This window comes from Aphelocoma coerulescens, chromosome 4 (genome assembly GCF_041296385.1).
Source record: "Aphelocoma coerulescens isolate FSJ_1873_10779 chromosome 4, UR_Acoe_1.0, whole genome shotgun sequence".
Classification (NCBI taxonomy): domain Eukaryota; kingdom Metazoa; phylum Chordata; class Aves; order Passeriformes; family Corvidae; genus Aphelocoma; species Aphelocoma coerulescens.
This window is the reverse complement of record NC_091017.1, coordinates 25,781,360-25,797,383: the sequence shown is the minus strand read 5'-3', so window position 1 is coordinate 25,797,383 and position 16,024 is coordinate 25,781,360. Positions and strand designations below refer to the sequence as shown.

General features: G+C 47.4%; 1 long non-coding RNA gene across 1 annotated transcript; it reads left to right on the top strand.

The window, feature by feature from the left end:
* Window positions 1-626: 626 nt before the first annotated feature.
* On the top strand, window positions 627-7,229 carry LOC138109551 (uncharacterized). The gene is made up of 3 exons (XR_011150561.1): window positions 627-755; window positions 5,517-5,597; window positions 6,629-7,229. It is a non-coding gene; the product is annotated as an uncharacterized lncRNA (long non-coding RNA).
* The last annotated feature ends 8,795 nt before the right edge of the window (window positions 7,230-16,024 follow it).

The following is a 16,024-nucleotide window of genomic DNA, read 5'->3' as shown; positions in this document are numbered from 1 at the left end:
AGCTGGAATTATTTTTATTGCCCCCAAGGGCATCAGCATTTGATCTAATTCAGCAGTGCAAAACTTCACAGAGAGAGACTATAACCTGCTTTGAATCTACTGTCAGAAATCATGGTCAATGCCTTCAATCTCTTAAATACTTCAACCAACTCCACAAAATATCAGTAATAATTTTTGAGGAAGGCAGAAAGTAAACAAGGTCTCCTGAATCTTGTGTTTCATTGCAGCTAGCCACATGTCCTGAGCCCAGTGGTGCACAAAGGGGCCAGGGCTGCTGCCGTACACAGGTGAGTGGACAGGCCACAAATTCAGATTTTCCCTTGGCTTAAGCAGAAACTTTATTTAAAAACAATAAAAAAATATTTTGAAAATAAGAAAACCTCTCCGTTTTTCTTCCTTGGGCATTTTTACCTGTCACTTCTGTTCTTGGGATCAAGGTCATGCACAGAAACCTTGGCAGACTACTGGGACACAGTAAACATCATTCACAGGTGAATCACTGTGACTGCCTTTAAAACCATAACATAAGTAACAGGAGCACGATGCTCCACGTGGAGCCCAATCAAGCTGTTTTTCAAATAAAGGGGAAAAACCCAGCCTTGTGATTAGGTGAGCTGCACCAGCTGGCTCTGATGGGAGTTGTCCACAGGTGGCTTCAGGGAGGAGCAAAGCCCCCACTGCTAATATGAACCATTTCCAAGGGAGTAGTGGTAGGGTGGTTCTGTTCTTTCCTTCTTGGTCTGGAGCTGTACCAGGTCAGGAGGCTTTTAGCAGGACTTTTTGGTACTCGCACCTGGGAGTCCTTTTTTTTTTTTTTTTGGGTGGAGGGCTGCAGATGGTTTGTTCTCTAGCTAACACATTATGGAGCAAATATATGCCTATGTTCTATGTAAATATTAATAGACTTGTTTGCCTGAATGTTTGGGTTGTTTTTTTTTTATCTCTCTCTCTCTCTCTCTCTCTTCAAGAGAGAGGCAAAACAAACATTTACTTTCCTAAAAACCTGTAAATTTTTGAGGCACTTGTTTCCCTATAATGCAGTTGTGAATCCCTGTGGGCTCCTGAGTGTTTTCTCCTGGAAGTGAATTTACTCCTTAGTGGCTGCAGTTATTCCAGAAAAAAAACATGGAAAGCCTTTTGGTGCTTAAAATGAAGATTTTTCTCTTCCTGGTCTGGAGGAGCAGTTTCCTGTGCTCCAGATGAGCAGCAATGTTAGTTTAATGAGCCATGGACTAGTATTTTTTATTCTTTTGGAGCTATTCTGGCCACCCATCTACCCCAATGGCTCTCAGTGGAAAAATATTTACAAATCATCAGGCTGCCTAAAGACTTTCAGGAAAGAACCCTGTAGAAAACCCCAGTCAACCAGAAGAACCCAAATATGTCTATGGGGCCTGAGCATTGCACCCAGGACAGTGGCAACCCTGCCTGCAGTGGCACAGCCACTGCTTGTGTTTTGGGTCTTGCACAGGGATGCTCTCAGCACTGACTACAGCCTCCCCACCACAAGGGTAACGCTGTGGGCTTTCCAGGTGAACCTTTTGAGTGGTGAATGGCTTCATTAAGCCTGGACTAATAAATAGTTTAATTTGCTGAAGCACAGCTCAACAAAGTGCAGTTCAAAGGCGAGTTAGCTCCAGCATGCTGTGCGGAGGGCAGTGGAGGACGCAGGCAGTGGGAGGGCTCTGCAGACTCCTGCAGTGGTGCTTCCGTAGGCATGGAGTGACACTGAATGGAGGGGCAGCATCAGAGGAATGCCCTTCGCGAGAGGGGCATTCCTGACCCTGCAGTTTTCCCTGTCACTGCTCAGGGACAGGACTAAGTGTAAGGCGGCTCCTGTGGCAGAGGGATTAAGCCTTCTGGCCTTGAGGCATGTCTGTGGCTTTGCCCTGGGCATCCATCCCTTAGCTCCACTGCAGAGCATCAGTATTTTGACCTTTCCTCTGTTGGCTTTTTCCAGAGCCTCCCTGTTGGTTTCTCTGTTCTTCTTTGACAGCTCAAGCTAATGGTTTTGTCCCCAAACCAGTGTCTGATTTTTTTTGTCTTCTCTCTTCAATTTTTTTGAAATATCCAGCAATTCTCCTTTTTCTCCTGAGCTGCTGCAAAAGAGTCATAGCTGAGCTGTGGTTCAAGCTATGGGAAAATATCCTGTGCCCACTCCCCACCCCAGCCCCCAGTGCAAGTAGGTTTTAGTGTCAAGCAGTGTCTTCAAGTGGGATATCATTGGCAGGGGCTGGATCTTTGCACTGCCATGAATTGTTAGCCTCCTCTGCCACCCTCGTTTCTATGCTTGCTGGCATAGCCCTACCCTTAGATTCAAGAAATGAACTTGTCTGTGTTGACCCTTGAGACTACACTTTTAGTTTTCAACAGAGGGTGTCTGCAGTGTGAAATCCTGCTCACTACCAAGGACGTGCTTCATAGTCCCAGCCAGTGGGGACAACAGCTCCTCCCTTGTCAAGCTGCTTCATGAACAGTGGAGTTGAGATGTGCTGCAAGCAACACGAAAAAATGGTGTGTTAGTGCTGCACCCTTGAAACTGAAGAAAGGCCTTCTTTCTTTATCCAGCCTTCTTATTTTGAGCTGATCTTCCCTTCCCAACTCTCCCAGCAGCACTTGGGGTCAGAAAGAGTTTTGAGGGAGGGGACTCCTCTGCAGCACTGCAATTTTGGCAGTCCTCGTGCTGAACTCTGAGGAGCCCTTGGCAATAATAATTACTCAAGATTGCAGAGGCTATGTAATCAGAGCCATGCGAAGCTTGGAGGAGCCTACTTCAGTTTGAAGTACATTAGCCTGCTCAGAACTGGAGAGCAGAAACCAGCATGAGGCACCCTCATGCCATGAAGTGAGAAACAAATCCTGTTGTTTGAGCTGGCTACCAGGATGAGGTGGCCCTTCAGCTACCTTCTCACACTGAATTCATTTCCTCATCCTCTGGAGAGGGCAGGACACGATGGCCCTTGCCCATCAGAAAGAAGGAAAGAAGAGAGATTTGCTCACAAGACAGAAACAATACATTGCCAAGGTAGGAACCACCCATCACCTCTCTTTTGGCAAACAGAACATCAAGCAGAGAAAAACTCTCCTGAAATTCCAACATTCACTGCACTCATCCCCTACTCATTGTCCTAAAGATGAGGTAATGTTCTTAAAGGGCTTCCCTGTGCAGGAGCATCTACCCTGCAACCTGCTGGTAGAGCAGTTCAAGAAACTGGGCCTTCACGCTGCTTTTTCTTCTCAAAATGACATCCTGCCATGCTATGGCTTTAGAGACTTCTCTTAGGTATGGCAGTGGGCTGGTTAATGGGATTGGAGGAGGAAAACCAGGCTGAAAGAGGTGACCAGGAGATCCAAGTAATGAAATGTGACATCAGCAGGGTCCCTGCCTCTCAGCAGAGGTCCTTCAGCCAGGTGTACCTGTGAGGGAGAAAGGACCTATGGATGTATCTGTTCCTGGTGCCTCTGATAGCTGTTGTGTGTGAACAGATTACTTGCACTGAAAGATGAGTACCTGAATGGTCAGAACAGCCTTTACAGTTCCCTGAGTTTCAGACTTCAGAGGGGACTTGTTGGGGTACCCTCTCCTGTGTCTCCTTTGTGCCCAAAGTCTGTTTGCAGTTTCAGCCACTGCTGTATCAGTTTTACAGACACATCCCAGATTTCTGGTACCAGAATGCCTGGGCCACAGGCAACCAGGTGCTCTCTCTATAGCTGTGGGCATTAAAGCACCTGTAACTTCCTTATCCATTTACAAAAGAAGAGTTTGCTCCAGGCATCCTGGGTGGATTACTGTTGGTCTCATGGCATTTCTTTAGTTAATAAAATGCCCTCATCTGGGAAAAGCCCATGCTCTGTGACCCTGCAATGTAAACTATACATTCAGGCTGGTTTATTTAGAGAGCAGACACAAGCACAGGCCTCCTCTTGCAGCACCTTTATTCAAAGGTAGATAGTCAAAAGACATTTGCCACTTGCCTTTACTGAGGGAAGAGTCATTGTAACCACATGATGCTTCTGCTGAGGCTTAGAAAATTTGTAGTCTCTTGCTGTCTTCCCCTCTGCCCAAATCTGGTTTTCCCTGCTCTCACCAACATAAGTACCCTGTGCCTCTATGCTGAACAAATGCAAGAGGAAAGGGAACTCTAAAGGGTTTCCTCAGGCCAGTGTTTTCCTGCATCAAGCAAAAAAAAACCCCAACCTGTTGTCTTTTGCCACAGGGATGCAAACGGTGGTCAGAGCAAACCGGAAAATTGGGTGTGTTACTTTTGCAAGGCCTGAGGCAGCCGTGGCTGGTGTCCACGGCTTCTGGAGCAGAGGAGTGTACGCAGCTGGGAATTAGGAAATACAATAATAGTTCCTGCACTATGATGTAGGGTGTGTATCTCATTCACAGGTGCTGCTGCCCCCCCCGCCCCCGATTCATGCTGTGCTTCTGCTACACTGAAAACTGCCCTTGCTGTTATGTAAGAGGTAACAGGATGCCAGTAGATGTATCAGTGAACTCTGAGGTTTATGTGACTGCTGGTTTTAAGATGCTTAAAGCCTATCAGGGCTGTGTTATTTTGTCTGGTTGAATCAGGGCAGTGCCTGAAGTCCCCAGGTTACTGCTCAGACCTGCTACCTGCCAGGACTGGCTCAGTTTAGTGTTGATGTTATGGAGATGGGAGTTGCCTTGGTTGTTTTGTCTCAGCAAGTTAGATCAAGAAAGCTTTAAGAGGAGTTTCCAGCAAGCTTTAGGACAAATGGACGATAGATTTAGCTCTGCTCATCTGCTGCAGTGTGGTCTTGCTATTTGGCCAAGACACCTGGGTGCTACAGCAGTGGTGGTGAGGCAGAGAGAGACATACACAAAATTCCCATCCTCAGGAGCCAAGGTGAATACAGAAGAAATACCTGAAAAGAAATTTTGCACTATCTGAGCTGCCCATTTATAAGGTAGTGATCAGCTGGGATTGCTGGGTAAATGAGTGCTTGCCAACTTCCAGGCAGGTAATTTCTATATGTGAATGAGGATGGCAAAGGCAGGTGCCATCGTTGTATACAGGCAAGAAACCAAGGGATCTTCAGGGTCTTTGAGTGGCAACTTGCCACCGCTCCAGCAAAGTTTGCACGGAAACACATCACTGTGGCTTCGTATTTACTTATCCAACAGGATTCTGGTTTTTGGTTTGAATTTTATTAGCTATTAAATGGGACTTATGGAGCACCAGACTGCATCCTTGACAGGTTGTGAACATGCGTTTTATTCACAAAACTCATTCCCCTCGTACAGCCAGGTGTAAAGGTGGTCAGGAAAGGACCAGCTGGGCTGGCAATGCTGTGCCAGTCCTCAGTGGCACTGGAACCTTTCTTCCGTCTCTCTGCTGAGCACTCATCCTTTGGATGATGAGAATTCATTTTAGCCAGCTTTTTCTAAACATTGGAGCATCTACAAAAGGCTTTTCATGCTACAGTTTTTCATCCATTATATACATAGGGGGAAAATTATCCCAAATCTTATCTTTCAATGGGTACAGGAAACTACTTACTGGTCTGGTTCCCACCTCATATAAGAAGGAGGATGTGTGCAACTGGGTTTTCTCCTCATCACTGAAAAGGTGAGTTCTGTTACAGTTGTTACTGCTGTTTTGTCAGTAAGCTTTGGGCAAACAGCCTGGGAACTGCTGAACATGCCAGAGACTCAAGGCCCTGACTCATTTGTTCATCCCACTTTGCAAAATAATTTAATAGAAAATAATTTAAGTGTGGACTTAGCTGTGTTGCTGAATTGAGACTTTGGGGTAAAGTCCCTGCTGGATTCAGTTCATCTTAAGCAGATATTTATCAGAGCTTGGGCAAAGCCACTGACATTTTGCTAAAAGTGCTTCATAAAAATGCTGCTGCTGCTAACTTGGACACAATCACATAGGTATTTTGGGAAACAAATGAGTACCAATCAGTGTTGTGCTGGATGAGTCATATGGGAAAGGGGGAAAATTGGCTGATTTTGCTGTTTTTAAGGCAGTCAGCCATACTGATGTGAGTGGCAAATAGGAGAGCCAGGCAAAAGTCATCTATGATGGAGTCTATGATAGCCTGCTATTCATTTTGGAGGAAAACTGGCAGTAAAAAGGATCTGGTCATCAATGAGCTCCAGCAGAGTTTATTCTAATTTTGTCAAGCTGACTCCTTAATTAAATGGCTGTTTTATGGGGAACTGGAGAAGTATTGGATGTGTGGTAGCAACAGGTAGAGGCTGTCATCGCAATTCATTTATTTTTTCTGAACTCTGAGAAAACACTTTCCACCTCTGAGAGGCTCTTCTCCCAAAATCTACCAATCCTTCCCTGAGCAGACAAGATTAAAAGTGTGCATCTGGGGGTCCCCTTGTTTCTATCATAGCCACCTGCTGCTGTACCCCAGCTACAGAGGATAATTTTGCTTTTAGTTTCCAAACAGTGCCCAGACATTTTTCTTTTCCTAAGGGATAATTCAATTCCTTTTGTGAACTCATTTTGGGTCATACTGTGACTATACTTCAATCCTCTTATTAACCCCATATTGAAGGCAAGCATAGTACGATTGGAGAAAAAGAAGTACAGTTTGTTTATCTTTACTGAAGGTCTTGTTTCCTTCTCCCCATGCCCAGGGCTTTCTCTGGGTTTCAACTCAGCAGCCCCTCCATCTTAATGCTCTTCTAGAAGAGCCACAGGACATGCACCAGGGCACTTGGTGGAGCAGAGAAGAATGAACTGGGGGGTCCACAACTGCAGAGGTGCCACCTTCACAGTCGCAGCCAATTAGTATTAGTAACCTGTCACAGGTAGGTGTTTTCCAGACTCCTTGTGTGGCATGCAGTGGGTTTTTATCTGATCCCCCTGCCTAATCATGAGCAAACTGGAAAGCAGATGGCAATTATCCACAACACTAAGGGAGGCTTGGGGGGAAGGTGTTGTGCCTTTCCTTCCCGGTGCCTCAAGTGTGAAAGAAAGGTAGTGAGTCCTTGTTTACTGGGGTGAGGCAAAGCTCACAGCTAGCAGGGGTGCCCTGATCTCCAACTTGTGACTGAGAGAAAACAGCTGCTTGGAAATGGGTTTGAAAACATGGTGGTGCCTGGTTCAAAATGTCTAGCTTGATGACGTTGTGTTTTCAGGAAGTCCCAGTTAAGATGTATAACACTGGAAGATGCTTATTCTGCCTGCACTTAAGTCTTTCCCCAAACAGGTCTTGTTGATTGCTGAAGAGTATGTGTTGACATACCTGGTAGTGATAAATTTCACAGAGCTGGAGAATCACAGATGCTTTACTGCCTTTGGGAATACCCTAAGGATAATTGCATTTAGAGTTAGTATTCTTTATATATTTTACTGTCCAGTGAAAAACTCTGCTCCCTGAGGTGTGGATCCACACCTTTCTTCTGGTGAGGCAGAACTACAGTCTAATTCATTATAAAGATAATTTGGCAGCAGGAAACTCAGAGGCCCCTTGATAATATCAGGGAAACTGACACAACCTTAAAATATTTAGATTTTATTTTGTGATGGAGGTTTCCATGCAGCCTGGATTTTTACATTGCACTGCTTTTCCCCCCTGTACATCCAGGGCAGGGGATGAGGCCAGACACACCTTGGTGTTTGCTTGTAGGGCTGGGCTTGTGCTGTGGACTTGTGATGCAGAGCTGCACTGGGGCTGACAGTGCACTGCCAGCTCTTGAGAGCTGCAGCATCCCCTGAACCACTCAGCCTCGTGCCAAGATGTGTTCCCAGGGAGGCCTGAGGGCTCACACCCACCTTTAATTAACACTGCCCCATCCAGGCTTTGGATAACCTTGAGTAGTTTCAGGCCTTTGCAACTTTTACCATAAAAAAGAAAAAAAAAGGAATTTGCCAATGGAGAGGGGATGTTGCCAGGTGCTGTCCCAGCAGTACCCACTATGTGGCAGAGATGGTTTTACAAAAGGTCCTAAATCCTTCTGGGACCAGTTGCCAGGGAGCATCCCATGCAGAACATGAACCAAGTAAAAATGCAAAGCTCATCTTGCATCTGTCTTACCTTAAGAAATTCTTAGGGCACTAAGGACATAGTATTACAGTACTTGTACCTTTTTAATCCATAAGTGAAAGCGATGTGGGTTATCATATGTGGTAATGTTTGAGAGCTGAATGACAGAGCTGTCAGCTGTGGGACACTGAAATGACAGCCCTTTAAAGTGCTGTCAGGTCTTGTCAGACACTTTTACCATAACACTTATTTTAGCCTCTGGAAGACAAATCTATTGTGTCTTCCATTTCTGGGGGTCTCCTTAAAGCACTGCTATTCAGCAGTGGGATGTTTAACAAAATGGCTTTCTTGAAGCTGTCTGCACTGTAGGTAAGATCTCCTCCCTTACCAGATACAGGAACCCCACCAATGCCATAGTCAGGGGCTTTGAGCAGGGTTCCCAAGACACAGAGACATTTTCCAGGCCTTGTGGCTTCCACAAAATGCAGAGATCTGTGTGCGATGCTCTGTGATTGCCTGGTGTTTGCATGTGACCTGCTTGGGCCTGCATGGGATCCCCCTGTCTGGCAAAGCCCACCACTTCCTAGGCCCTGCCCTCTCTGGTGCAGAACAGCTTCATACAGCAGTGAAATCTGCTGGGGCTTGGCAGTGTGTTGGCCTGTGCACTCATTGGAGTGATAAGGAAAGAGGGGACACTCTCCATAATACCACCAGTGCTAAGGTGGGCTGGGCAGAACCTCGCTGCTCCCATCCAAACACAAGTGCCAGTGTTTGGCCTCGCCTTCTGCCCTCCTGTGAAAAACGAGGTTCACTCTCCTGTGAGAATTTAAAGGGTTTAATATAAAGGCAATAAGAGACACATAAAGTAAAGCAAAGGGGTAATGGCTGGGTGCCTTGGCGCTCTGCCAAGAGCACACCTGATGCTAGAGGTGAGTCCTTTTTATACCATTTTTACTGTCTGTTCTTCATCCATATTAAAACTTTTCCCGGAGTATTACCGCAGGCCTGGTTCCTACGGTATAGCACCGTGTCCCGCAGCCATAGGGAGGAGGAGGAGGAGAAGATCCAGCAGGCAGGAGTTGTGCAGCAAGATTGATTTATTTAATTATTTTACAAACTCTTTTATAGACTTTTTTCTTCATAGCCTAATTGGACAAAGGGCCAGCCACCCCTTGGGGGTGATTGGCTAAAATCCTAAAACATCCATTGTCAAAATATTTTTCTACTATACCATAAACAAGACTTTTCAAGGTTGCAGGTGTCTGGGTTGTTTACATTCCCTGCTACCTCTTCTGTGAGAGAGAAAAGTCTCTCACGGACTTAGAAAATAACAAGAAAATCCTCGCTAGCAGCATTTTTGTATCTACAGTTCCCCCTTTTTGTTTTATAAGATAACAACTCTACTATTAATGCCAAATAGAAATCTACATCAGTTATTAATTCTAAATATGTCCTTAAGGCTTTAACTATCTGACTCCATAACAAGAAATTTAAAGTTCAGTCTCTGCTTGTGGAAGGACCATCTGCCTGATGGTTGACATCCTGGTCATCATCAGAAGAGTCATTAGGCTGATGCTCTACATTCTGGTCGCCATTTGGATGATTGGCGTTCTGGTCATCATTCAGAGGTTGCCTGTTCTGCCTCTGGTGCCGTAGGTCAGGGCGAACGCATTTTGCAGGTAGCCACCGTATCCCAGTATCTGTGGAAACGCAAGCATACCCACGACCCCAGACGATAAGCTCATGTGGGCCTTCCCACTGGTTAGTGAGTAAATTCCGCACCCAGACTTTTGCCCGGGGCAGTTGTCTGTCACCTGCAGACTGCAATGAGAAAAAATGATTCAGAATAACAGGATTATTTGAATTTTGTGGTACTGTAAGGTGATTAATTGTATACAAAGCTTTTGCTAGTCGGCTCTGTGGGGTTTCTCCATGCATTCCCCTTTTCTGTTTGTCCAAAACATGCTTCAAGGTACCATGAGCACATTCAACAATGGCTTGGCCAGTAGGAGAATGTGGGATACCAAAGGTATGGTCTACACCCCATAGGTGTAAAAACTGCCGTGTCTTCTCGGAGGCGTAGGCAGGACCATTATCGGTTTTCACAGAAGCTGGCACGCCCAGGACTGAGAAAGCCAATTTCCAATGGGCAATGACATCACGGCTCTTCTCTCCAGTGTGAGCAGTAGCCCACATAGCTGAGGAGAAAGTGTCAATAGACACGTGCACATATTTCAGCCGACCAAATTCTGGGACGTGAGTTACATCCGTTTGCCAAATCTGCAAGGCTTTTAGCCCTCTGGGGTTTACCCCCGCTGGCAAAGGCGCAGCGAGTCCGTGACAGTCAGCACAAGCGCTGACAATGTCGCGCGCCTCGGTTGGCGTTAAATGAAACTGCTTCTGCAGGGTATGTGCACTTTGATGGAAGAAACCGTGCGATGCCTTGGCTTGTGCAATTTTGTCAGGCTGAGGCCCTACCCATGCAGGGTTTGCCAGCATGTCAGCCCTGGCATTGCCTTCCGTTAGAAAACCTGGTAAATTGGTGTGGCTTCGAATGTGCAGAATGTAATACGGATGCACTCGAGCCTGAATTGCAGACCACAAGGTTTGCAACAGCGAAAACAGAGCCGCATTGTTCACCTCCTTCAGAAGGGAACAATCTAAGTGTTGGGTGATATCTGCTACATAAGCAGAGTCAGTAACCAAATTCAAAGGTTCCTGTGAGAATCGCTGAAAAGCCATGGTAACAGCCCTTAGTTCAACTAACTGAGCAGAGTCTGACTCGGATTGGTGTGTTAATGAACCACCTCAAAGGCAGTGTAGGATACTGTGCGCTCTTACACACAGTGACCCCTGCTAAAATTTGTCCCAATCCGTACGCCCCAAGCTGCCAACACATCCCGTCCCCAAAGGTTACAGGAAGTGGTAGCAACATAAGGCCTAATTGTAGCTGTGTGTCCCTCTGAATCCTTCACCACCACAGGCCGTTCACTTAAATAGCTCTGTGTGGTTCCTCCTAATCCTGCGATGGCCGATCCCACCGGGGCTAAAGGCCATGAGGGAGGCCACGCAGAGAAGGAGATGATAGTTACATCAGCACCCATATCAATCAAACCTCGAAGCTGAATCCGGGGTGGTTGGGCGCTTGGCAGGACCAGGGTACGTGTCATCTGTGGCCTTTGGTCAGAGATGTCTGCAGTCCAGAGGGCCTGTGGAAGTCCCGTAGATCCACTGCCGTTATCTTCCTGAATTTGTTCTACCCTGGGGACACAAGACTTAAAAGGCACTAATTTAGCAAGGCAGGTCTTTTCAGGAATAGTTACAGGGGGGTTTTGCATGGAGACCATAGCGCAAATCTGACCTTTAAAGTCAGAATCAATAACTCCTGAGTGCACTAAGATTCCTTGATGGGCAACATCAGATTTTCCCACCAGCATCGCACTGGATCCCTGGGCTAAGGGTCCATATGCATCCAAGGGAACCTTATAAATACCGCTAGAGTCTAAGACGACTGTGGCTGCGGTGTGGACATCAAACCCGTCTGATCCGTGGGTGCCGTCTGATCCCTGGGTGCTGTCTCTAGGGTGGCTGGGTAGGCCTGTGCCTGTACCTGTGCCACTCTCTGGGGGAGCGACTGCATCGGAGAGCAATTCCCCCTCCTTGCACCCCGGTGGAAGTTTCCCGACAAAGGCCGACCATCGGCATGAGTCCGGGATCTACAGTAGCCCGTACAATGGCCTGGCCTGCCACACCTCTTGCACTGGGGGATCGGTGTGTTCTCTTTTTGGCTCGGCTTAGGCCACTTCCGTCTCTTCACCTGTTTTGGTGGCTTTGGTTCACGACCAGAAGATGCGTGAACAGGCTGCAGGAAAGCAGCCAAAGCAGACCTTTTCTGGTTCCCAGATCCCACCTTAGCACAGGCTTCGACCATGTCTGTTACCTCAGGGTCCCCTGGTAAGGCATCTATGATTTTTCTGCACTCCTCGTTTGCGTTATCCCTCACTAACTGCCTTAACAACATCTGTCTTAACCCGTCATCCTCAACCTGCTTCTCAAGAGAAGCAGCAACTTTCTCTACAAAAGAGAGGAATGACTCTGATTTGCCTTGAACTATTTCAGTATATCGCTTTCTGGGCGCAGACAACTCTATGGTTTTCAACAGGGCAGCCATGCCGACCTGTTGAGCTTGCTGCAGGATGCTAGAGGGCAAATTACCCTGTAGACTGGGATCAGAGAAGGGACCAGTCCCCATCAAAGCATCCACTCCTGCTGTCTGTCTAGGATCAGCAGCAGGGAGCTGCATATTTGCTAATGCAGTCTTGCCGGCCAGCTTTCTCCAGGTTTTCTCAAAAACTGTCAATTGTACAGGTTGAAATAGAATTTGACCTAAGTGTCTGATATCAAATGGAGAAAGCAAATCCGTATTTATCACCCTTATTATCTGCATAACCTCAGCAGAACCTAGTCCATATTGTGCCACCTTGGATTGGAGGTCCTGGGCAACTTTCCAGGCAATTACCTCATGCTTGTCATGCTCCCCTGAATCTGGGAGAGCCTTATACACTGGGAAAGCTTGGATCTCCCCTTTAGGGGAAGCACTACCATCCTGAACTTCTGGCACCGCCTGTGGATGGAGTGTAACAGCTCCCCGGTTACCCCCAGAATCCGCAGATCTATATGGCATTCCAAGGATTTTTAATGACCTCCAGTCACCCTCCTCCAATGCTCGCATCTTAAGGGACTCTAAGAAGCGATTATAATGCGTCGGACGCACTGTTACCGTGCAGTCCTGAAAGGTCCAGGGGCGAGACCGGCGCAGCCTTTTTCTTCGCCGCGCGGCTACAGCCGCCTGACGACCTGGGGCCAGCACCTCATCTGCCTCACTGCCTGACGAGGAATCATCAGGCAAAGGCAACTTTGGGGTGCTGGGAGTGAACAGAAATTTACGTGGAGGGGCACTTTGGCTAAGTTCGCTAGAGGCAGAACAGACAGGACAGACTGCAGCTGGCTGCGCGGCAGTTTTTGCACCAGTTTCTATACGGGAGGCCGTCTCGGCCGGCCCCGACCGAACTGGTACTGGAACTGCTGCCGCCGTCTCTGAGGCTACAGCCGCTCTCGGCGCCGCCGCCTCTGGCACAGCAGCTGCGTTCGGCGCGGTCGCCGCTGCCGCTGCTGTTTCGCGCTCCCCAGCCGCGCCCGGCGCTGCTGCCGCTGGCCCGCTCTCGGGGGTCGCTCTGGGTGCCGCTGCCCCTGCCCGCTGCTCCGCAGCCGCCGTCTCTGGCCGCGTCTCTGTAAGAAGCCAGAGGTCGGAAGCCGCGGCGGTACGGGGAGCTCGGATCCCCGGCGGGGGGAGAAGAACAGACAGCAGCCAATATGGTTGAAAACTAAACTCCGATTTATTAGCAGTCTCGAGGCACTTAAATAGTATACCAGCTTGTTAGCTTCTAAGGGGCTTACTTATCAGGATATTTTTCTATTTCTACACAATCAGGCTACATTGGCAGTCTTCCACAATCTTGTTATGTTCAAAGGAATCTTGCCCTTGCCTCCCTTATACTCCTAGATATCACACCTGCAAGTACGTTACTCCCTGAAATTTCTCAGGCTGGAACTGTTTTGCTTTTCACAGAGACTTTCCCACAGAAAGTGTCTCATACACACAGGCCCAAAAACCCTCCAGCTCAATAGCTTGCACAGCTCCTTTATTGATCCCAATAAATCCATTCTCCAACAAATTCCCCGTTTTTTCTTTTGTGCAAGCAAAGCTGGAGTGATCACAGATGTAGACTTTATATATTGTCTATTGCAAGCATCGGGAGGCAAGGTGAATACACTGCCAGTTCTACAGTAATCAAATATTATACAAATAAAACTAGTTATAATTTCAAACTTAACAACTTTAACTATCCCTTTAAGTTGAGACCGTCTTTTTCTATAATCATATAGTTAATTGATGTAACTTACTTATCTATTAGTGGAATGGGAAAAAATGATTTAAAAGACCTAAACAGCATAAACCTCTAAACCTTTCACAGCCGTGGCTGCGGCTAATAGCAGAAGATCAATAGCTACTTAACTTTATATTATTACATGTCTAACATTAATAACACACACTTAACTTATTAAGCACTTGCAAGGCTATATTAAACTTAATGGCTACGTAGCTTTGACATCACTTAAACTCTACACAACTTAACTTAGCAGAACTTAAAATTAACTTTACTTAAACTTAACTTTGCTTAGACTTAACACGAATTAACCTTAACACTACCTAAACGTTATGCAACTTAACCTTATCACTTAAATTCTACAGAACTTTAAACTTAACAGAACTTAAAATTAAAGAACTTAACTTTAACAGAAATTAACTTTAACATCACGTAAACTTAACAGAACTTAAATGTACTCTTATTTCAAGACATTACTTTTGAGTTTGGTGTTATACTCAAAAACTTTTTGCAATATACCCAAAAATTTATGCAATTATTTCTCTTAGTTTTGTTTTTGGAAAGAGTTCCCCGACACCCACCACCAGTCACTAGCAACCACCTAGGGCAGCTGTTATTATCGCCCCAGAGTCTCATTATTTCTCCTGCTATGGAGAGTGGTGGATCTGGCAAGTCCTCAGCTCCTTCACTCAGCCACGTCTCAGCCTCTCTCAAGGGTCCTCAGGACAGGTCTCACAGTCCCAGCTGTTATGGTAGTGGCATCACGTCCCTCAGGAGCTGATGCTGACTGTGCTTTCTTGTTTCGGGGTCCTGTAGCATGGCACCACTTTGCTGGGCACCTCTCTGGTCAGTGATGTAGCGATGACTTGTCCCTGTTGTTGCAGGACATTCTGCAGTGTTGCAGTCTACGTTCGTTCCCAGAGCAGGAACTGTGAAGGGGTTAACAACTGTAAGATACTGATGTAATGCTTTTGAACACAGGACATCTGCTGTAAAGACAAACTGAAAAATGCTTAGTATAGATAAGTTAGCAAGCTTTTTGATGAGTTTTTGCATTACTTGTTGGTACTTCTCTTTCATTTGGGGCTGTTTTCGGGTCGCCCCGGCCGGCTTTGGCATTGCAGGCGACGAAACTGTAAAAGCCGCGCTGTTGCCGGCTGTCCCGCAGTCCGGCGCGGGGGGGTCACCCTCTGCCGCTTTTGGCCGGGCTGCTGCTTTCGGCCGGGCACCGGGGCTGCCGGTGTCTCTTTGGCCCGCCCGCGCCCCGCCCCCTGGGTCTGGTGTCTGTGCTTCCGCTCTCGCGGCCATTGCTCTTCTGGCCGTCGGAGAGTTAACATCCGGCTCTGTCGGGTTTAGTAATTCTCGCAATGAGCTGACGCGCGCTGCCGTGGTTTTAATGATTTTTCTCGCGGCCAGCCCGAAGGACCGCGCTACCCCGAACTCCGCCGCGGTCTCTGGCCGCTGCTCTGTAAGTCCCGCGTCTGTTACTTTCCCGGAGCTACTAAAGCTCGTGCTGCCGCTCTCTACAGTCTCTATGGCAACCGCGGCAACTGTCTTTCCTGTTTTTACTTCTGAGAAAGTACTAATTACTGCTCTCCAGGTGGATTTGGGAGCTCTTGTTTCTGTAGCTTTCATTTTAAACGATCTTGGATTAACTAGTTCCTTATAAAGGTTTATCTCCTTAATTCCCTGCTTTTCTAAAAAGCGTAAAAACACATTAAAGGCTGCCTGAGTTTCCATGACCGCGTCCACAAACCCGCGACTCAGCGCGACAACACAAAGCGCATAAACTATACCCGCGGATAAAACCGCGAACCCGCGTCCAGCGCGAGCCGTACCCGCGATCAGCGCGAACCCGCGCCTCAGCGCGGAAAACAAAACCGCGGACAAACCGCGAACTGCAAACCGCGAACTAAAAACCGAGAAACCCGCGGACTACTCTGATACCACCCGCGTCTCCGCGCGCCCCAAGTATCAGGGTACTGCAGCGTCCAGGCAAGCCTTTAGCAGCCAAGCGGCGAACCACCGATGTTAAGGTGGCCCAGGCTAGAGGTTGGCCACCCCTCCACGCCCGCCGGCGCTGCCCCGGCACCGCA